This window comes from Austrofundulus limnaeus, unplaced genomic scaffold (genome assembly GCF_001266775.1).
Source record: "Austrofundulus limnaeus strain Quisiro unplaced genomic scaffold, Austrofundulus_limnaeus-1.0 Scaffold206, whole genome shotgun sequence".
Lineage (NCBI taxonomy): Eukaryota > Metazoa > Chordata > Actinopteri > Cyprinodontiformes > Rivulidae > Austrofundulus > Austrofundulus limnaeus.
The window spans coordinates 387,626-411,585 of record NW_013952608.1 but is presented as its reverse complement, the minus strand read 5'-3'; the positions used below and the strand labels follow the sequence as shown (position 1 = coordinate 411,585).

The 23,960-nt window shown below is 39.0% G+C and overlaps 1 protein-coding gene across 2 annotated transcripts in view; it reads right to left on the bottom strand.

The window, feature by feature from the left end:
* Positions 1-23,284, bottom strand: part of chd7 (chromodomain helicase DNA binding protein 7) — an 85,055-nt gene extending 61,771 nt beyond the window's left edge. The window contains exon 1 of one of the 2 annotated variants that reach the window (XM_014018960.1): positions 22,964-23,284. The gene's annotated coding sequence lies outside the window, so the exon portion shown is untranslated. The remainder of the gene's footprint in view (positions 1-22,963) is intronic. The other variant, XM_014018959.1, reaches the window with a different exon arrangement.
* Positions 23,285-23,960: the final 676 nt, after the last annotated feature.

Here is a 23,960-nt window from a genome sequence, read left to right as displayed (position 1 = left end):
TTAATAAGGTCAGTAAAATACAAAGACATCAAGACAAACTGAAGCCTTACAGACACTGCTGCAGTCCCTCTGTAGATTTTAATCACAACACAGTTTATATGTTTTCACTGCATGCAATGCACTGACATTCATTTAAAATTGCAAATGCAATATTCATCACCAGTTCTGCAGTGACTGGGTGCATGATCTGCTAAATCAGATTGTTTTTGTTTGAGAACATTATCAAAAAATGAGTTTGTTTTTGATTAGACCACATTATCAGCTGCAATTTCAACTTTTTGTGTTTGATGYAAACTTACAATGTTTTGCATGTGGTTGTGTGAAGATAGGCTGACACTGAATTTCAGAGGCATGCCCTACAATGTCACCTTAAAAAACAAATCCTTAAGTAAAGTCAGTCATAGGAAAGCCTGGCAGAAAACAGACATTTTTTACCATTTCCTAATTTATATAAATTTACCTGTTATCTCCTCGACCCAACCAATAAGCTGCAGAAAATAGATATAAAACTGACGAAATTGTTTATAATTCTTTAATCTGACAAACAGCTTTTTCTCTTAAAGCTACACCAGTTTGTATACGTCTTTCAGCACAACATCACTCCTACATTACATATTAGCAAAAAGGTGAGCTTAAGACTTGCTTACAATTGCATCTTACTTGCAGTGTTTCCATCCGATTTTTATTCGAATATTGAGAGAAATTTTTAAATCTCACAAAAAAAAAAAAAAAAAAACGAAGAAATGTGAATCAGACGTGTTTCCATCAACTGGCTTGAAGCGAATCAATTACGTCAAATGCTTGTGTGTAGTAAACAGGAAGTTGAAAACTCGCAGGGTCCACACATCGCAGGATAATAGAGAGAAGTTATCTGGGACGTGCTGCTACTATCGGGAAAGTTGTACTTATTCTGTACTTATTCTTTCATTTCAACCAGTTTTGGCGATGTTACATGCCGTCTGGAGACGTAGAGAAAGAAATGCAATTCTCTTCACGTTACGGGAATACTGTATTCATTCGTATTTAATACGATCTCATGTATAATACCCCCCACCCCCACATTTTTATCTTAAAAAGCATAAAAAAATGTAATTCTCATACTACCTCTAATTTCATATGGACTTCAGGATTTTTCAGCCTATCAGTTTTTAATTTTATTTTAACAACATATGTACTGAAAGGTACACAACAAATGCATTAATCCAACAAAAACGATCAATTCTCATTTGTTAACTGGTGTGATATAACAAACAGATAGAGCTATGTGGCTCTAACAAGTGTGGATGAAGCTGAATCAACATCATCACCATCATCAGTMTCATTAAAAGTTTCTGGTATTCCTCCTCTGTAGTAAAGGCATCAGGATCCCACTCAACAACAATCTCGTTCTCTGTGTCTCGCGAGCGCCCCCTCTGGTGGGGAAACTTTTTCCAGGTATACGAACTTTTACAGAACACCGGTAGACGGCAGCCATTACAGCCGACCATGCATTTGTTGTTGTCCCAGGAGCGGCCCGGCCACACATTATTATTATTAGTTCGTTATGCAGGACTGCCTTTTTTCTTTTTCTTTTTCACATCATGTTGCCTGCCTGGATCTGTTACTCTCTTGCTTGGAGGCATGAAGGAGTTTTAGAGGTAAGCTCCCTTCAACTGCTTTTTACGACGGGGTTCCATTTCCGGACTCAGGCATTTTGTGAATGAGGCCGATATTTCAGTTAAAATACATCAGCAAAAATATTTATCCGAGTATAGTACTACCCCCAACTTTGTGCATGATTTTATGGATTAAATTTTCCRTATTATACTCGAATAAATACGGTAACTGAGAAGACGCCGCGCTGTCGAATCACGCCATTTCCATTCACCTTTTCTGATGTGATACTTCAAAATGCACATTAAAAAAYGTTGATGGGAACACGGCTACTGTTTTGAATATAGTAAGGATGAGTATATAGGAATTTTTTTTGTATTTTGTTTTACAAAGGGGGACACAAGTGTTAGGTGTCAAAAAAGCACCCCAAATGGAAAAGCACTGTTAAAAAACAAACAAAAACAAAAAACCAAATACATTTAAGAAAAATGTTTTTCAGTATACTGTATTGTATATTACACTGTGTATATATTTGTTTAAATACGTTCATTTTAATTAGACTTTGAARAAATCTGCATTACTGCCAACACCTAAAGGTAGCAACTTTGCCCAATTTGTATTTATTTATAATAAAAAGCAAAAAAACAAAACAAAAAAAAAACATTGATTTCAGCAGTGTGTTGGAGAACTGAGATTTTGTTAAAAGGTGTCACAGACAGCCCAGCAAGCTAAATGTTTCCTTGTGTCACCTCTACCCTGCATAACAGCTCGCTTTCAGCTGACGCTGTTCACTGGAGCTAAATTTTTCAAAGTTCATTAAATGAAAAACAGAATAAAACCATCTATTTTCAGGTATTAAAAGTGGCTAACATTACATGTACCATCAAGCAATACGTCAGTTGCTTTCAGTAACACTGGAGGATAACAAATTGAACAATTTAGAAATAATAATGTACAGAGGTCATTATGAGAGGTGTGTGGGAAAAGCAGCAATTTTAAAGACTACATTTTACTGTGAAGCTACCCACCCATTTTTAATTCCCACTTTATTCTGTACAGGTCTGAGGGCAGTTGAGCGGTCAGTGGGTGAGCAGGGTACTTCCTGTGGGTCACCAGTCCATCACAGCACCAAGCCAGACAGAAAGTCATGCACACACGCTCGGACCTGAGGGTAATTTAGAGTCAACTCTCAACCAAATGCAGGTTTTTGGACTGTGGGAGGACACCAAGTACCCAGAGAAAACCCATGCAGGCACAGGGATAACATGCAAACTGGACAAAGACAGACTTTGGCCAGGTTTTAAATAAAACACCTTCTAGCTGAGGTGACTGCTCTCATCACTGCACTGTCACACTGCAAACTAAAGTTTTACAATAGAACCTTATATGTACTTATCACAAACACTTTTTCTTTTTAACTCTATTCTTCTTGCACTACAGGTAACATGGCCCAAAAAGACAAATGCCCAGCTGACCACAACAGATCAAGGATGCACCAGTTTTGAGGCGCTGGAACTGACAACTTTAAGAGGACAGCCTGTACATGTTGGTGTCCTGACACTACTGAACCGAGAGTTGAGCAAACTTTTGACTGGCTAGACGTGCTGATCAGGGAGACTGATACACCGAGCAGCCTCAGCACTAGCAGGATATACACTAACTATGCTCTACACACATTTATGTATGACCACTGACATTGTTTGGTTAAGAAAACAGTGACATACTAACTGTGTCATACAAGAAGATGTGGAAGTTTAAAATTAGGCAATGTCGCATCTTTCACAGCAGTGTAACATTTTTGAGAAGGGGTTGTTTCATGAGCGCAAAAATCAATATATTAATATAAGCATCGACCTTTTTGAAATTACTTATGCATGTGCTCAAAGTCAATATTTTTAGATGCATTGTGGTTCAGACATATTCATGTCTATTTCTGGTTTACACTTAATATAAACAGTGTTCATTTCTACCTATGTTTCAGCTGTGCTCTGCAGTCATTCTGATATCCAGCAACATTGCACTTGGACATTTCACTATCCCACAATAAAATATCAATAAAACTCATAACTACAATGCAGGTAGCTATGAACCTATTTGAGAATGCAGTGCCTGATTTTACACATGTACATCAGTAACTGTAAAAAGGTAAATTCTGCTTTGCTGGTCATGAGCCTAGCCTAGCTTGGAGAAAGACTTTTCTTCATACTATGTTCTAGGGATCAATAGTGCAACAGTATCAAAGTACCACTCGCACTGCAATAAATAAGCTAATAAATGAGAACCGTCACAAAAAGAGGATTATGTCACAAGTTGTGCAGAGAAAAAGTATGGTATGGGTAAGTTACTGTTAGGAAGATTTTGCAAGGGGGAACATTTAAGATGGGGGAAATTTTCAGTATTTGGTGAAAAAAATGTATGCTTGAACAAAGAATGAAGCAAAATATTTTTGCATGGATATCTTCCAAACTAAACTAAAGGCCCTTGCGGATCATGTTCTTTATTTGTGCGGTTTTTATTTCACATTTATAAGAAACAAGTACAACAAACTCTTATAATGGTACAAACTTTAGGCATAGATAAACCAGCTGATCTGCCATGACTGTCTAAAAGTTTAGGTGTGTCTGATCTCGTGGTTCCTTAAACCAATGAGTTGTATAATTTCTTACATATACATAATAATTTGTTCACAGTAACAACACAAATGCTCCAATTTCTATGTAGATAAAACAAGACTTGTAGAATCATTAAACACCTTTCAGGACAGCAACTTAATCATACAACTAGAATAATGTTCCAGAGTTGACCACAAAACAATCCCCACTTTAAGCCACCTTTGGTTGCTGTGTGTGAATTAAATCAAGACAGCCAAGACTCCCCGAGATGTTTGCATTCCCAAAATATCACAGAACTAAGAATGGTGGAGTTTATAACTAAGGCTGAGGTATATGTGGAGAATTAGACAACCAGACATCATCCTCAAAGTGGTGTTTTTGACATAATAGTGGATCAAGTTTTTTCTTTTGCCGACTGTCCAAATTCCGCAACTACAATCCAAGGTGATGAGGGTAAAATGCTAAACAGTCTTGGTTCTTGTTGATGCTTAAATCTTGGGATCAGCTGATCAATTAGGGATGCAAACAATTACTGTATTTATTCATGTATAATACTAGAAATTTCACCCAAAAATCATCCATAAAGTGTGTGTGTGTGTGTGTGTGTGTGTGTGTGTGTGTGTGTGTGTGCGTGCGTGCGTGGGGGGAGGGGGGGGGAATTATGCATGGGTTATTGATGATTAGATCTTTAATGCTTTAAGCTCAAAAAATTATCGTATTATACTCGAGACCATATTATACATGAATAAATACGGTAGTCGACTTACGGTTAATTATCAGATTTATTCTATTCGATTAACTGATAAAGAAGTTCATTAAATTTGTAATATTCAGTGTGTTTGAACTTTATAGTTAGTGAGGTGGCATTGAGCTGCACTCAGAGGTCTGATTCTGTGCAGAGGGGGAACAACGCTGCCTGCCCACCTGCTCCAGAACCACACTGGCTGGTCCAACAGAACCAAGCATCAGTTTTGAGCTCTGGAGAACATAGTAGGATATTTATGTTGCTCCAGAGGTAAGCAGGTTCCAGCCACAGAGAAAACCTGGAATCCATTTAGGAACAGCAGCAGTTTTTTATGTTAGCCATTCTAGAAAACACCACAAGCAGGGGGGATAGTAACGAAACCCAGTATTTTTTCAGCACCGGTTCCAGGTGATTAATTTTGACCAGATTGATAAGCTGCAGCCTTAACAGTATCATTAACAGTACAAGAAAAGAGGCATGACAAGTGAGGACACGGCGCATGCTGCATTATTTTTGGAAAAAATAAAATAAATTCTCTCGCAGTCTSCTAACACAGGATTCCAGCACTGATGTGACCTGTACGCACAGAAAGATGTGATGTTACATTCAGCATGGTGTTTACAGAGGTAAACAAGGATACTACATGTTAGTATGTCAATTCTGATGTTTTGCAATCAAAGCAGATTAAATAATTATCTGACATTAGGGGTGCACAAGATTTACTTACTTTTGGGAGACCGGACGATCCTTAGATAAGATCGGTTGAAAAGATYGGCTTTTCTACCTCCACAAAGGTCTGAAAATAAGCCACCATCTTTTTTACTCTGCTGTGAGCACTACCTAATATCCAGTTAAAACAAGTTTGTACTGTTTCAAGGGTATTGTTCACAGTATTTCAGTAAAATAACATTGGAACATTGAAGTTGTTTTGTGAATTTATAACACCTGACAAGAGCTATGTTTACATGCACAAAATTCTTTAATCAGATTGAAATGTATTCAGATTAAATAATCTGAATGTATCGTTTGCATAGACACAATCCGATCATGACGAGTGTTTACATGCACCGGGCTTTTATTCTGAATAGAAGCACTGACATGTGCAGTTGCTAACTTTCAAAAAAAAAAAAAGTTCTACTTTTGACATGAACATAAACAGCTTCTGAGCTCATAATGGACCTGTGACAGGTTTTAATAATGGTGGAGATGTTACTGCACTCTCTGGTTCAGCTGCAGGTGATGCACATTTTTTTTTTGTGCGAAGCGGGGCAGGTTGTGTGTCTTCCTTCTTTATGAGAGAACGGGAGGAAAAGTTCTGTCTGCTGGAAACCGCTGGATGAAAGTCAGACATGCGCAGTCAGGTCAGTTTAACACAATCAGAATAAGATGATCAGATTAAGTGTTTACATGCACGTTATTTGGATTATCAACAGGCATAAACCACGTCTCTCATTCCGATTACGAATTCATTCGGATCGAGCTGAATCGGGTCAGAATAATCTGAATAGGGTGTTTACATGATGCATTTTTATTCTCAATGGCCATTTAATCCGATTACTTATGTCCATGTAAACGTAGCTAGTGTCAGTTATTTTAAAAAAAATCTGTATCTGCAAAAATTGGAATCGGGGAGTCAGACTTTTTAAAGATCAGAGATCAGCAAGAAAACTGGAATCGGTGCACCCCTATCTGACATGCTTATTTAGTTCAGTGTTTATATCTGAACCTGCCTCYGAYCGGATGCTACAGTGCAGCATTTTATTTATAGAATGAAGCAACGTGCTAAAACTAAAGTATCAATGATTTATTTTTAGCATCGATACGGTCCGCGACTGCTCGATGTTACTATTGCATTTTTCTGTGGATTATCAGTTATCTAAGACATGGAACATTAAAAGATAAGACGCCGCAACTGGACTTCTGTTCTGCAGCTGAAGATGTGTGGAGCTACAAGATTTAAACAGCATGACTTGAGGTTAGCRGACCAATYCRCTCAACCCCACCTCTGTGATGAAATGTGATATGAGCGTTCAGACTGAGGTCGCTTTGAAAAACATCAGATAAGTATCAAATACTCAAAAAAACTGAGTCCAATTTTTTTCCCTTTTTTTTTTTTTTTTTTTTTTTTTTACTTTTTTGTGCTTCTTTCTGCTAATTTTTTGTTGGGGGGGGGGGGGGTCTTGCTCATACAATCCAAAATTTCTGCCTCCATTTCATGTTTATTGGTAATTAAGTGGATTTATTGCATGCTTTATATTGTTCTAAAATAAAAGTACTGCATATTCATATTTTGTTTTTGATTTTAGTCCCATAAAAAAAGGACAGTTAAAATACCTGATTGATAAGCAATATCGTTAAAAGTATTAGTATTGATAAAATCTTAAAACCCATCCCTGACAAGCTGTGCTCAGGTAGATCGAATCAAACAAAAAGTAGACAACTACACAAACCAATTTGGGATTTGTATTAGAAGATTGTCCTTGGTTGGAAAAAACAACAACAACAACAACAACAACAACAACAACAACAACAACATAATACAATTATGTGTCAACTGAAGTCATGCCTATTCCAGGTATGTTATCAAAATACAAATAATATACTTTTTACATATACAGGAAAAAACAGCTTTACTTTAATTTATCATGTCTTTGTTGCCATTTTTAAACATCATTTTAGATTAACGTACCAACACAAGCTGAAGTGATAAAAACTCTGACTAGAGTGCAGTTACGAAAGCCTGTTTTATGCAATTCAATCACTACAGGAAGAGCAAAAAAGTTTTGCAACGTGTTTGTGCATGTGTGGCAGGTGAGAGTAATTGAGTGTAATTTCACATCCTTTGCAGTAAGCTACTATGAAGGCAACTGATTTCCTGTCAGCTGTGTCAGAAGCACACATTAGACCTGGAGTTATACAATACAAAATAAATGTAGCTATGAAAGCACTTACAAGCTATAGTGTGAGTGTGTGCACAGCTGCCTGAATGATTTAATCAGACCACAGCTTTAGTTAAAAGGAGGATGGCGAGAGATTATTGGTTCTTCTCGTGCTCCTCATTTTTTGTCTGGCCTGTTAGCATGCCACAGGATAATGTTAATCTGCAGCTTGTTTAGAGCTTGGCGTCTGCACGTCCCCTCTTTACCGAGATGCATTTCATCCTCTCTAGAGTTGTCCATCTGAATAAACTCGCTTCAGCCACGGAACAGCCGAGCCCTCGACTCTCTTCTGCTTTGTTTTCTTCACCACATCCTCTGTTGTTTCAGCTTAAACTTGAGCTCGTTTTTTTTTTATTGGCAGTGAGAAGTCATGTGCATGCAGACAAATGTGCACTTTGGCTCAGAGTCGCAGTCATTGCCGCCGGAAACTGAGTGAACGGTCACTATGACACTKTGTGTGTAAAATCTCAGGATGAGGCTTTTCTCTGCTCCACCTGCCACCAGACACACGTGAGGAGGAGCTGAGCAGAAATGAGGCCATATCCAATCTGAACACTCCACACAGATCTTATTAAAGTCCCGCTGATTCGGGATGAACTTTATCACGGTGTTACAAGTAATCTGAGACATTTTTTCCATCCACAACAGATAAGAGGCAGACCCCAAATATAGCAGAAAACTTGTATGTTTTTAACTTTTCTCAGGTGAATAAACCTGCTATATTATGTTTTTTCACCTGATTCTGCTCTACTTTGCAGATCCTGTTTGGTTTTCTTACTGTTACTATTCCCCCTAACACAGCTCCTTAAACAAGTTTGCTTTTTTTTTTTTTTTTTGGAGAAGGCTGCCATCAGCCAGAACAAGATCTCCATCTGTCGCTGTAATCACTCTTTTTGTATGGCATTATTGGATCAAAGTAAGAACTGTCACTGATTTGTGTATTATCAGACAACCATACAACACAAACAGAAGATTGGACAGAAAATGGTACCTCATTTTCACTTGCATTTTGAGCTTTGATTCAACCTTTTCTGTTGCTGCAGCTGTCCTACACACAAAATACCACATTGTCCCATTAAACATGTAAAATCTACTTATCTAATTAATATGTAATCTTATTCTCTCAAACAAACAGATTGGTAAAGTTGTAAAGCACAAACCCTAAACTCTTCTACTTCCAGTTACTGTAAATATTTACTACCTTTTCTAGATGTGTCAGACTTGAAGYGTTTTAGGGAAGAATGACAATCTTTATTACAGTTCTCCCACAAGTTATATTTGAACTCACGTAACCTTACATTAAATAGAAGTCTTTCCTTTTTGAATCTTAAAGAGGTTTCTCTTCTCATCTGAAGAACTCTGTTTTTCTGCACCAGTATTTACTGGTCCACTACAGACCTTGTACTGGTAATCAAAAAGAGAATAATGGTTGCCATCTGAAATCTGCAAAAGAATCAGTAAAACAAAATGTCTCGTAAGTGCAAACCACAAAGCTTCTTTTAAATTTCATTTTTTAATAATAAGAAACCTTGCCTTACAAGCTAAATTTAAAGATGCACCAACACCACCATTGGATATCAGTCCAGTATTGTTGCATTAACTTGTTTACCACTTCACAGCAGCATAATGTTCACTTCTTAGCTGAACTGTCAGGTAGTAGACTGTTCCAACCACATGGAGTTTTGTTGTTGTTGTTTTTTTGAGCTGGCTGTCCTGCATCAWAAAGTTGTTTGCCAACTGTCTATTAACACCACCGCAAGAAGGAAAATGGAAGCCATGCACATTATTTTATTTCAAAAGAGCCTTCGCAATCAACTTACACAATTAGCAAAAACACTAACCCTTCTATTCAACTCAAAAAGTCTCTAACGAGGACAATAAAAAACACTTTGTTCAGYAACCAGCACATTTGTCTCCACTTCTCTAAACCATGCGGTTTTCTGTTTACTAAATACGTTATGCAGCCAGGATGTGTGATGCATCCAGTGAGCGCCAACCTCTTTGTGTCACAATCAATCATGTTTCTGCTTCATTTACTTGGAACAGGAAAGCTCGGACATAGTTGTTATTTTGTTAATGACACAGTTTTACAGTGGACTCCACCATAATGACACCATTTATTTGAGATATTTTTATACACTAGAACAAAGTATTCCAATAAGACAATGCGGAGAGGTAATGGCTGCCAAGTTTGTTATCGGCAGCGCAACAGACACTTCGAATTACAATCCAACAAATTCAGTGAATTGTCCAGTGACAAAAAAATAATAATAATAATAAAGAATACATACTTTTTAACACAAGAGCAGGGCTGGTTTTAGATGCTTTTATAATACAAAGTTTTTCCCCCTCGAGGTGACACACTACACAAGCTTAACCTCAAATGTGTCAATCTGAACAATGACTCAAAAAAGCCAAAGCACCCAACACTTTTTTTAAAGTGATATATTGCTGCGCAGCAACCTGAACATATAATTAGTCAAATTAAAACATTAGGCGTAAATTTATAAATCAAGGGAAGAATGAGCCTGAAATAAGCAGATTAAATTAAAGCAAAGCATAGGAAATACAACTTTTGAATGAAGTTTGAAGGTAAGTTTAGGAGACTAAGGAGCTGAAATATTTAGTTAAGTTAATTTAAAAGTGTTTAGGTAAATTCTCAAGGCAGATATTACAAAACGCAGGGTGGATATAACAGAATCCTCTCTTAATAATGATTTTAAAAGTCCTAAATGAGTTATTTAATTTAAAAAGTTTTGGATTTTATCAATATTTTATTATCAATTAATGAAGTTAAGCAGCCTTTAAGGCATTCTCAAGCTGAAAACTTCCTCCAGAAAGTCCTTCGGATCAAGAGATGGACAAGTTTTTTTTTTTATCTAAATCACAAAAAAAAAAACCTTAAATCCAAACAATCAAATGTTTGCATTCTTTAAAAATAATGAAAATTAAAAAGGGTCAAAGTTGTTAAAAAACAGAAAAGTGGAAGGTTTGAGTGTAAAGATGGTGGGAAAGGTTTTTTCCTCAGAGTTCTTGTATGTTGTCACTGCAAGCAAACTGTGTCCCAAAATAAAACTTGAGATTCTGTATCAAGACTTTGACCTTGAAGTGGCACCAGTTTCCCTTCAAAGCTCAAACAGAGGGGAGTATGAAAATAGTTTAGCTCTGTCACAGCTAGCGAGAGAGAGTATTTGAAGCACATAAACATAATTAACACTCCACAACTTTCACCTCACCTTGAAAAATCACAAGTAATAACCAGGCCGTTTTAAAAGCCATAGTTAAAGTAGAGTTGACAAATGGACCGGCTCTCACCAGCCAGACTCAGAAATTCACACAGACTGTGCAGATCTGTCAAACCACAATTATCGAGGCCACCCGTTCAGCCAAGCAGAAACCACAGAATATCATCGCCAAGTTACTGCAAATGAATGGCCTCTCTGGCAGTCAGCAGCATCACAAAGTCATTCACTGTTGGTGCATTAAGTATGGGCTTTTATTTAACAGAAACTCAAACAAACACTRCAAAAACACTCACACCCATTCCAGGATTAAAAAGCTCTATACTAACTGTATGTACTGACTTTCAGATGTTTTAAATACAGTAAACCACTGCATCAGAATTTAATTTGCATATCTATGGATGCTGATATGAATATTAGCTTTGTATTAATCATATTACATCACTAATTTACGATTTAAAGTTTTTGCCTATCCATATTCCTCATTGTGTAATTGAATAGTTTTAGCAGGTTAAGTTAAAACACGTCAGTGGCGTCAGCTGCTGCAAACTTTGACTGACGCACCTTTTCTTATTCATGCTCCAAACATTTGTCTAAGCCAACATTAATTATAATGTTTGCTGTTAGAGGAATGTTGTGAACAGTTTCCAGACTATTACCCTCTTGACATTAGATGTGAGAGCTGAAATTAYGTACCCTTTATCATTTTAGAGCATTAAAGAGTAGCGCAACTCCAGTCGAATGTAATGCTTCACCGAAAAGCTCAAAACCACTTGGTTTAGGCAGAGCTGGTTTGCGGTGAAGGAAGTAGGAAGGCAGAAAGATTAGCCAACAGCAACTCATTGCAGTCGTGTCTGTGCTGTCGACAGTTTGGCAGCTAAACTGTCTGTAGCCTCCAGGCTTTACTACAGGCTCTGCCATGTCAACAACACCATGTTTCCTCTGAGACACAGACAGACAAACAAAACTGAGCCAAATGAAACCAACTACAACCACAGCGAGCAAGTCGTAACCAAACTAGGCACCTGAAAAAAAAAGTGAGCGATCCCCCTCTTCCTCTGGACGACACGTGTGCACCCACCCACCTCCCATTACCACCAGGATCTAAGCCGCTATAATTTATACCTTTGTTCCCAAATGGAGGACAGCATGCGGGAGCTGGCTAGCTGGATGTGTAATTACGCTCAAGTGAGGGGATGCAGGGCCGTGCGTTTGGGGCTGGGATTTGAGGCCCGGAAGGAAGGAAGAGAGAAGAGGAGGTGGGGGAGATCAAGAGAGTGAAAAAAAGAAAGAAAGAAGCAGTGAAGCTAGAGAAAATCTGGTTATTTTACGCACGGCTGCTTTGTTAATGGACACAGAGTTTGTGTGTGTGCGTTTGGGGGAGGGGGCGGTCGGCAGGGGTGGGTCAGCAGGAAAGGGCTGTGTTTATCCAATCTGTTCCCTGCCTTTACCATGTGGTAGGAAAAACCACTGGCCGACTCTCAGTCTGATCCCAGAGGACACAGAGGCAGAGAGACGGACAGACAGGGAGAGAAGTAGGCCACAGGGGGTGGCCAAGAAACCTGCTAGCAAAGTGTGCATGTGTGTGTGTCGGTTAGTGTGCAAGTGTGTGTCTGTGCTTGTGCTCACTGAGCTTAAGAACCTGTTATGCGGTTTCTGAAACTGACTCTCTAGTCTCTGGAAATCACTCCTTTAAGCAAGTGCATTAAAGTCAGTGATGAACTGCCACTGAAAGGATGTGACAAAAACAAGATGGAGCCTGAATTTAAGCTTCACCTGCTTAGATTATCCCTACATTTTGACCAGCCAGAACCTTTAAAACGGATTTAAAATGATACTCGGAGATGGGTAAGCCCTGAGCAGGACATCACCCAGTGATCTTCACTGGCTTCAACACAGTGGCAAACTTAAACCAGGCAGATTATTTTGCAATCCAAGATATTGAAAATTTTCCCAGAAACACAAAAGTCTCCTCTGGGTACTCTAGTTTTCTATCGAAGTAAAAAAAAAAAAAAGCTTATTACATGTCAATAAGTACACCCCGATTGGCAGCAGGTGTGAATAGTTTGTTTCTGAGGTCCTCTGTTGAACTGGAAACCAGTCTGGGTGTACCCCACCTTTCGCACCGAGACCACTGGAGAAAGACATTAGCTTCTTTGAAAGCTGTTTCATTAAACAGTTTCTTAAAATGGCCACAAAGTTCAATCAGTGTTTTAACGGTCTGTGGCCGATCAAAATCAGATGGAGCTGGCCACGTCCCTCACAGTCGCGAGTTTTTAGAAAGAGCGAACATCGTAGAGTCAAAAAGGCAAGAAGCAGAGCTCCGCCGCATTGATATAAAAAAACAACTCAAATGTGTCTCATGTTATCTCTCTCATATATTTTAAAAAAACATTACAAATTAAATCAGATTAGCGATTCTCTTTGTGGTTCAAAATTTTTAAACAATTAAATACTAACCAAGTTCCTGCCTGTCATCATCAATATTCATCACATTGTTGAGTTACGACACTGACTTACTTTTCTACAAGTTGACCATTTAGGCTTCGTTACTGTCTCACTTTTGGGCATACAAGTGCGTCAAAGATGGGATGGCGTCAATCCTCCTTGTCGCCTCAGTCCAGATTCAAACATTTCACTGAAGCAAGCAGCAGGTCCTGGCCTGAGGTGTCTTGTGAAACAGTCTTTTGATCTCACAAGGAAAAGAGTGGGCTAAAACATGGACAGATACTTTAATTCTGGTCAAGTTCTTAAATCCTATAAAACAAACCATTTGAATTTAAAAGTTTAAGACATCCTGATCTCTCTCGGACAGATCTGGCTCATTGTTTTCACTTCTTTTTATTATGACACCAGATATTTTTCTATATTTTCTGATGTGGACAGAGAACATATTAAATTTCAGATCAAATGAAATCCTGACAGTCATGGATGGATAATTGGCTGGACTCAGACTAATGGTTGGATTAAAACTTAACCATATACCTACCTGCATGGGGTGGTCGATGAGTTTCCCTTTAAATTCAAAGCTAACCCCTCCCTTCCCTCGGACACTGCAACTGTGTGTTAAATATCTTGTAAAGTTGTCTTTAATTCATGTGAATACTCCAATGAGTGTGTCTGGATTTTTCTGTCTGAATTAGGTTGAACCAAACTGCATCGTGTGCAATCATAACAAAAAACTGTCAACAATTTATATTTGCCACCTTGCAATTATTTAAGTTCAATGTACTTTCACTATCAAGTGCACATTAGCCCGTGGCATACTGCATTACTAAAGATATGAAGCCACTTAATATTGTGGAAAAGGTAGATTTCAGTTCAGTTTATTATTTTAACCTGCTAAAATCAAGAAGTTATTTGACTGATGATTTTGTACGTATAATTTACAAACACATGGGAGCTGATTTCTGTGCTGATAATTGTGATGGTTAACTTTAATTTTTTTAGCTATATCACCCAACCCAAATTATGATTAGAAACTTTGTGGGGCAGCTTTAGACCTAAATGAAGATCAGAGAACAAAAAGTTGCAGGTGAGGGGAAAATTGCTGCTTAGTGATGAAAATTACTTTAGTGTGGTTGCAAGCTTTGGGGGAAAACCCTGAGACTTTTTCAAGTGTTCAAACATGGACTTTTTAGATCTACATGATTTATAACTAAAGTGTTATACAGATTTGTCATTAAATATAAAAAACACCAGTAGTTGGGAGCGGAGTATCATTTTACACAAAATGTAAAAAGAAGCAGTTACACATTTCTGTGTAACTAACGCAGCAGAGGCAGAAATTTCCCACCTTTCTGTCTAGATCTTCATTATTACAAAAAACATGAATCAATACAAGCTTCCAACAAAATGACTTAATGAATCTCCCACAAAACCAAAAAGACCGAAGTACGTTTTTCATAGCAGCACAAAAATGAGGACTTGCAAACACTGAATATAGACACAGTTCTAAAAACATCCACTCCTGCCTTATCAATCACTGGCATGCCTTATTAGGCCAATGGGAGAGGCTGATCGGCAGCTATCCCCCAGAGACTGGTCAGTTCACCTTCTCGCCCCACCTGGCTGACTGCTGACAACCAATTAACTTCCAGGGTCCTTGATATAAAGATGTGGGGTAACTTCTCCCCTGGGACTCACACACCCCTTTCAGTATGCTTCACAGGGTCTACAGTGCTTCGACTGAGAGCTCGGAGCTGCTGCTGCAGCTGGAATCTACATGAAGCTTACGAGCATCCGAGTAATAAGAGACAACGTTGGCCACTTTAAATGAACATTAAAGTCAAGAGATGTGGAAAAACACATTTCTATAACGTATGCTTGCATTTAGGCAACTATTTTAGCATCTTTCATCTTCATCTTTGCAACTTCACGTTAAGTTCACAACCAAGCAGCACTTAACCTTTCATCGGCCATGTGAATTACTTTGAAACAGTGACGGATGATGCACAACAGCAGAAAGGACACCACAGCAGCGCTTTTAAACCACGGAAAGCACTAAAAACCAATGAGAAAATGTAGCTCCCATCACGTCTTTTAGCAACGGGATTCATCAGCAGCTGACGACACAGAACTCCCACATATTTCCTTGTGGAGAGTCCTTTGGATTTAGCTTATTTGTTTCCCAGCAGCAGTGCGGTTCATGGGGAGCAGGGGGGGGGAGATGAAGAAGAAAAACAGGATGTGTTACAGCAGAGGTCAAAAACAGATTAAAATGCACGCACACATATGGGTCAGCGATGTACTTGACAGGCCATCTCTCCCAACACACAGAAAACACATACAGCCCACACACATATACTTGAGAGCTGTATTTATGCCAGCCACTCTTCCAGGCACAGCACTTGGTCCAGAAGGCCCTCACTGCAGGAGGAGAATGGGGGTGGGGGAGAGATGCAAGCATAGAGGAAGAGGGGGCAGAAGAGGAGACAGGTGAGAGAGAGCAAGAGACAGTGATGACACTCAGTTTTGAATGTCACCATGGTGCTAAAGATCCCTGCTAACCTTTTGGCTGGAAATGATATGACTGGAGGGATAGGAGGGAGGGAGGGAGGGGGGAGGAAGGAGGGAAGGTGAAGAGACAACAAGCAGGCAAAGATGGAGAGGAAAGAGATGGAAAGGGTGACAATGAGGAGAAAGAAACAAGAGGAGGGAGGCTCGGGCAGAGAGTGGGTGGAGGTGGAGCGTTAGATGGCAAAGATGAAAGAGATGGAGGCAAACAACGACAACACTTCTCATCTCTCCTAAAAGGGCTGCCATCTACAACAAATGATGATGAGAGACAAAATGGCCACCCTAACAAACACCAGTGCTCTGGCTGAGACACTCAACACCACCCTTTCAACACTGAACTGTCCACTACACCACACCACCTGGTGTTATCTGACCTACCTATCTATCCAATCAGCTCAACACTGGCCTTTAAGCTGCAAAATATCAACCATCGACTTCAGAAAGGTTTCCTTCTCCCTGGTGATAGTGAGAGGATGTTTTTGTGGTTACATGTCAGACAAAACTGAATAACCTTAGCTTCATGAGGTAGCAAACTCTCCAAACTATCTTAACCTTGAGAACAGAATACAGTGCATTTGGGGAAAACACTGGTTCAATATTCTTTTCATAGCAGTCAAACCATTTTTGCAGGTTTTGCACTGATCGTAAGCTTCTTTTTAAGTATATTATTGAAGGTGGCATGCTTATAAAAAACATTACCGCTTCTCCTCAAAGTCACAATAAAAAGTCCTCAGTGCAGAATCCTCAGCAGATGAGACGTTTTGGAAGGTAATGTAGGTGATTTTCAAAAATTAATAAGCCAACATCATTTTACTAATACATGCAGACTCAAAATGCTTCATTTCCCATAGTAATCCTTTCTGGGCCAAGTGAGAAAACTTCAGCTTAAATAATCTTCATCATCATCTTTTAACCTTGTAATCGCTCACGACAGCCGAAGAACGAACCACACATGGACAACATGTATAATACATTCAGGCAACTCACTTTACTTCACACTCAGAGGGTGTAACACAGTGTATTAAAGTTAAGTGCTGACCACACAAAGGAAATACTACATTCCTCCCCAAAAAAATTTGAGTAACTCAGCCTTAACGCCTGCATAACCCAAAACAGTGAGTAGGTGCTAATGCATCAAGTCTGACAGAAAAATCACTTATGGACAGCAGGTTTGATGACAAAACTGAACTTGGATAATGAAGCTTGCCTCCAACATCAACATATAACTTTTCTTATTATTATAATATAGCATTTTTTAATTCATTTAATTAGAAAAAACATTACATACAACAAAACAATACAAATAACATAAAATGAAAGACAGCAGAAGACGAAAAGGATCTTATGACATCTGCTCCTATTTACAAAAATTTTTATTAATTTCAAACAATAATAAGCCAAATAATAAAACAAAACAAAACATTTAACTCCTCAAACAGTAACTCATACAAATTGAACAATTTTATATTTCTTTAACAATTTTGCTTTGATCATTTTTTAAATGAATTAATTGATCCAATGCTTTTATAATAATTTTCCAGATTATTCTATAGTATTAATCCACATATAAGCATTCAGCACCATTTAATATGAAATATCAGGACTAAGTATTTGTGTTAATTTTTTCTCATTGTTGTCCATTATTGTATATTTTGGACTAGCAACCTTCCAAACATTTATAATCTGAAAACCAAACCGAACTAGCGTAAAACATGTAACAAATGGTGAATAAATATCACCTGCAAACTAAATCCATAAGCGTTTAAGAATGACCAAAAATAAAGAAGTTGCATTAACGGTGAATGTGCAAGGGTGAATAAGTAAAAAGTATGTGCTACAGTGTTAGGCAAAATCGTATTATGTAGTGCTGGGTGGTATGACACAAGTTTTATGATATTTTATGGTATGGTATAGTATTTTCAACAAATAGCACTGTATCTGACAATATTTTTGTTTTCATAACACTTTAGCTCAGGGGTGTCAAACTCCAGTCCTCGAGGGCCGCTATCCTGCATGTTTTAGAGGTTTTCTTGCTCCAACACACCTGATTTTGATCGCTGGGTGATTAGCAGGCTTCTGCCCAATTTGAAGAGTTAATTCAATCACTGAATCAGGTGTGTTGGAGCWGGAAAACCTCTAAAACATGCAGGATAGCGGCCCTCGAGGACTGGAGTTTGACACCCCTGCTTTAGCTGAAGTTAAAATGTACAAATGCTGTTTACTGATCAGCAATCCATGGTCATCTGAAGTTACTCACTTTCTGCCATAAACAACTTGTTTCTGGACATTTGTCTGTAGTGCCGTTTCCCTCCTCTACACATCTTTTCTTCTTTGCCTGGTTGTAGACATCAGTCACTTTTTAAACCGGTATACCGGTATTTGAAAAACTCATAATGAAAACAAAACTGGTCTTTGGTACAAACCAGAATACCCCCAGAACCAATCATGTTCAATTAATTGTCAGAAAAACTGTCAATTAACATTTGCCACTTTGTAATTAGTGTCATGCGATGAGGTGTTTGTGTGTGCAACTAGTGCTGTACCAAACGATTATTTTCTAATCGATTAATCTAACGATTATTTTTTCGATTAATCGATTATTCTAACAACAAATCTATAAGTTATTCTGATGTGAGTGCACTGGAAATTTAAAATGTTTTCATCAAATTAACAAGAACAGTTCTTTAATATTTGTAATATTTTCTGTAATTGTGATATTATTGTAATTGTAATTGTAATATTTTCATGAAAAACTCACCACTCTTATGCCAATATGGTCGCTATGATGCTTTTAGGTACTGAAATGGAATTGCATGAACATTCAAGTGGTAGTTATGTAATACAGCGAATCGATAATAAAAAATCTGCGTCAACAAATTTACATAATCGATGTCATTGATTATTTCAACTAATCGGTGCAGCCCTACTTGTGACGTCCACGGCCTACCCCAGTTACCACTACTGTGCATGTGTGTCAAGGACAGAAAGGCAGACGTGGCAGTGGAAGGTGTCAAAGCAGTTTGGAGAGAAAAACAAAGTAAAGAACAACAAAAAAGAGAAAACGATTAATCGATTATTAAATTAGTCATCGATTATTTTAATAATATATTAGTTGTTGATTCATCGATTAATTGGTGCAGCCCTATGTGCAACACGTCAGGTGTGCATATGAGCCCAATGATGGGAGGCAACTAATGCTAAATCGCCTGAAACATCGACATAAACCGGAGTTAAACTGAATTTACACTAGATGCAGCTCCGCTCCACTACGATCCGACCTCTGCAGTAAATATGCACCCATGCTAATCAATGAGAGTATTTACACTGGCTCCGCACGGTGGCGATCCGCCAAAATTAGATCCTATCCTATTTTTGCCGGACGCCAGAGTTGCCCTGGAGTCAATCTATAAAGATCACGTCGCACCAACAGGAAAAGGACAACATCCATATTTTCAAAATAAGACACAATAAGGCGGACTAATTTTGTTGAAATCCCAGCTATATTAAATATATGGGTATATTTCTACACAACTGCCGTCAAGAGTGTTTTGTTCTGTTAGGGAAGCAGAAGGTAACATGTAGCATACACACAATACTCGTGGATTTTATTTTGAAATCAGAAGTTTCAAAAAGACGACAGTGGTATGGTTTCAACCATAGACGCTCTTAAATCTATGTTTTATATCTATCGCGCGATCTCCTTTATGCACATGCCTCCTCTGTGCGTCACAGCGGAGCAGAGTGGACGCTGTATAAATTGGGATGCAAATGAAGAGCTGCGAACTGAGCACCGCAGCGGAGTCGTATCTAGTGTAAATCTGGGGTAAGAAGAAAGCCAGTAAATGTGGACCAAGGCCACAATGTTGTAGACATCAAAGTCTATTTATTGTTTTTGTCTAAATGCCACAATTAATTGTGATCTTTTTTTTTTTTTGCTAACATCGCCCAACCCTGGTTGCCAGTTCGTCATTTCTGCAGGCGACAAGGCTACACGTTTTTGTCCACTTACGCACAATAAACTTTTCATTTTATTCGGCCAATCCAAAAGAATGGATTTGGTTAAAAGGTCATCATAAGTAGCAGTTCAAGAGTTGTAGGTCACTCAAGTTCTGATTTTACAAGTAAACAATTATCTGCATCTTCAAAACAAGAACAGGTAAACTTGGGCAAAACTTTCTGTTCTGCCAAAACTCTTCACATCACACAATAGCACAAACAAACATCAGTGAAAACAATTTACATCAAACCCTGTGCAGTTATGATGAGAATCAGTGCATGGATATTAGCCTGGAAATTTAATTGAGACTTTCTGTGAAATCTCAATTAACTACGGTACCCTAGTGGTGCATTTAATAAGACTTGAGTCAATTTGCTGCAGGTGATGTACCTCAGACTTATCCTCTCAACATATGCAGGGATTACCCCACCAGTGGCACATCAGTGACGCTAGCAAAAGAAGGGATTTTCTAAATGTAGGGAAGTACCCCACTCTTACATTTTGTCGAACGGAGATCAAACAATGTGCGAAAACATAATGCGTGTCTAGAGAAGTTTTTGAAACATCCATGTACAGTTAACCTGCTTAGCATTCAGACTTTAAGAGAATCCACTTTCTCATTCTTCAAATGTTCATGTTTTTATGCCTTCTGAGTAATCCCTGAACTCATCGGATGCAAGTTAAAAAACAAAAAAACAACAACTTCAAAGTCACCTATCAACTGTGGAAAAAGTCCACTTCGGCTAAATAGTAAGATTTGCATGGACAAAAACATCACTAACCTGCTTCAAATAAGTTAACTTATATTTATGATGAAAAAATAAAACAAGAATCACACTGAGGAGAACAAACTTTGTATAAAGTTACACTTTTATTTGAAAACTGCCTGTTCTTTAACAAACTAAGGCAGCTTTTGTGGCTGAATGGAGGGGAGAAGAATGTCTCACAACCGCAAAAAAAAAGAAAAGAAAGAAAAGAGACAAAATAGTGCAGAACATCTGTTGTGTGCGTGCGTGTGTGCGCGTGTGTGTGGTCGGTGCCTCTTATCTCTCCCTCTGTGGCCGCTAAAAATGACTAGCTGCCATCTTGGCTCTCACATACAAGGTGGAGGGGGGAGAAGCTCTGAATCCATAGGGGGGAAAATCCGGGAAAATAAACCGACACACGGACACCKAAAGTGCCAAACTGCATAAACCCAAAAAAAAATTAAACAATTTTCTCCTTTTGCTGAGATTTGTAAAGCTGTCAGAGTTGCGAGAAAGCGGCAGGGTGACCCTTATGCAACTTGGCCGATTACAGAATGAAGAAAGATGGCAGGATAGCGCAACAAATTCATGCAATAAAGTCCAGCTGCGCAAGGGGAAAAAAAAATAAAAATAAAAGTTTTAAGGCGTTATAACAAAAATGGAGCGTACAAGCAACAGCAGGTGTTTTATTTTGGAAACAGCGAGAAACAAGTGTAGCCTTGGGTGATTATCAAAGTTGGGTCACCGGACTCGATAATAAACATTCACAAAAGCCACAACGCGGAAAAGACGGAATGTTTATCGTCACTTTCTGTGCTTTAACTTGGATTTTTAAAAAAGTGACGTGAAAGATGCGTAAAGTTAGTTTCCTTGGCAGAGGAGAAGCCTGAGATAACCGCCCTGAGCTGGTTAGGAGCTAACTCTGGGGGGCAAATAAGTGGTCTGTACACAATAAGGATGAGAGGTGGCTAACGAGGCTAGCTGAACTTCTGTGTCCTCGCGCTGGGCCAGCCTCCAGCGGCTAGCACGGCTAATTAGCCTATCAGCGGCATTTCGCACGTCGTTTCGGACCGGGGAACGGCTCACTCATCTCGGTTTTTCCTACTGTAAAACACTTTCTTCTGCACCGAAAACCGCCACACGCGGAACCGACGGTCTCCTTTGAATGATTAAAAGTGTTTTAGTGAGATAAAGAAAAGCCGAAGCAACGTTAAAAATGGTTTGTATGGAATGACCGCCTGGCCTCACAGCTCACCCCCCCTCTTCACTCCGCTGTCCTTTCCGTCCAATAAAACTACAATAAACACTTCACACTACCCGCTTTCCCTTAAAAGAAAGACGCATTCTGAAGAATCTCGTCAGGTTTTAAAACTTTTATGTCGAAACGTGTGATTTCAAGTGAAAAGCAAAGAGGTTTTGGTTTTTAAGTGTTGTCCGCTGGGAATCTCCCTGAGCGAGCTCCGCTCATTCAGCGGGCTGGTGACTCACCTCCTCGCTCCGAGCCACCTCGTGTCTCCTGGAAGCTCCAACACAATCGGCTAACAGAGCTAACACTTACACTTTAAAACTGAAACAAGTCGCCGCTCCACATCACAAAACCCGTCAAGTGCTCAAGGCAGAAAAAGAGTCGGAAACAGGGAAGCTCTCCCTGTCATTTCAGGAATATTTCTTCCCACTTTTCAACTAATTAATGGGACTGTTTGTTGTGCGTCTGTGCGTCTGAGCGATGCAGCGGGTGGCAAAGCTAAACTTGCTATTGTTAGCATGTCGGCACGGGAGCTACATGGACCTTCAATGACTTTAGGCTTAAATGAGAGCGTAAAACAGAACCTGGAGTCTCGTACATTATATTTACACACAGTTAGCCCTGAATGAGTTGTCCCGTCGGATTCAAAAACACAACCCGCACGGTGGATAGAGTCCGATTGCGTTAAAAAGTACGAAAAACTTACTATTCAAAGAAAATATTAACTAGTTTCATTCAAAACCGGCTTGACCGAAAGCACCATCTCTCTGCTTCTTAAAAAAACGCACTTACTGGGAGAAAAAAAAAGGCATTTGTTAGCTTACCCAACAAGCTTGGTCACTTCAGGCTTTTTATCAAATCAACTCCTCGTTAGAAGGGTACGCTATCTCCGCTTGGTTGAAAAAAAAATCCACCGTGGTCCTTTTCAGTTTGCGATATAAATAAACAGAGAGGGAGGGGGAAAAAAAGTTCAAGTTTCTTGTTTTTCATGAAATATTTCTCCGACGTATCTCGCATCCGCGACCTCGCCGACTGCTGCGCGTTGCTCTTCTCTCCTTTGTGTTAATTTCACTCAAATCGAGTTTAATCCGATCGATCCCTCGGCTGGCCGCGCTCCCGAGTCCTCCCCTCCAGACACTCGCTCACCTTCCACGGCCAGGGGGGGGCGCGCTCCCGCGGACCTCTCATACAGATAAATACGCGGCGTGCGCGGTCACTGACCCAGCCGTGCCCGCGCACTCTGACTTCTAGGTTGGAGGGGGGGACGACAAATGGATGCAAAAACCTCCTCAAACAGCTGAAATCACTCTGTGGGTTGCTGTTTCAAATTAAACTTTAAGAGAATAGTAGTTTAAAGCGTGTTCAGAAACTCATTGTTGGCTTTGGAACAAGTTGGACAATTATTTTGAATAAAAGAGCACTCAAACTCATAAGCATTACCAAAAATATTTTTCATTTTGTTAACTTTTAAAAACATATAGCCTACACATACACGTATTTGGCGTGTACAGTATAATAGAAATATTATTGTTTATGCCTTAAATCATTACATTCTAATGTGTATTCTAATGTGGGAGAGCATGTAAAGAGAGAGGCAGGGTCCTGCTAAGTTCCACAGCTTAACTGATGCAAAGCACCATATTTGATTAAATAAAACACCTAACATAAAGCTGCACACTTCCCACGCTGACTGAAGCACAACAGATATCACCATGTCAAAGTGAAGCAGCAGATTTTCAAATCACCATTCAATCAGCATTTCTTTTTAGATGAAATGATGCATATTGAGGGAATATGAGGGACCTACAGTAATGCAAATGT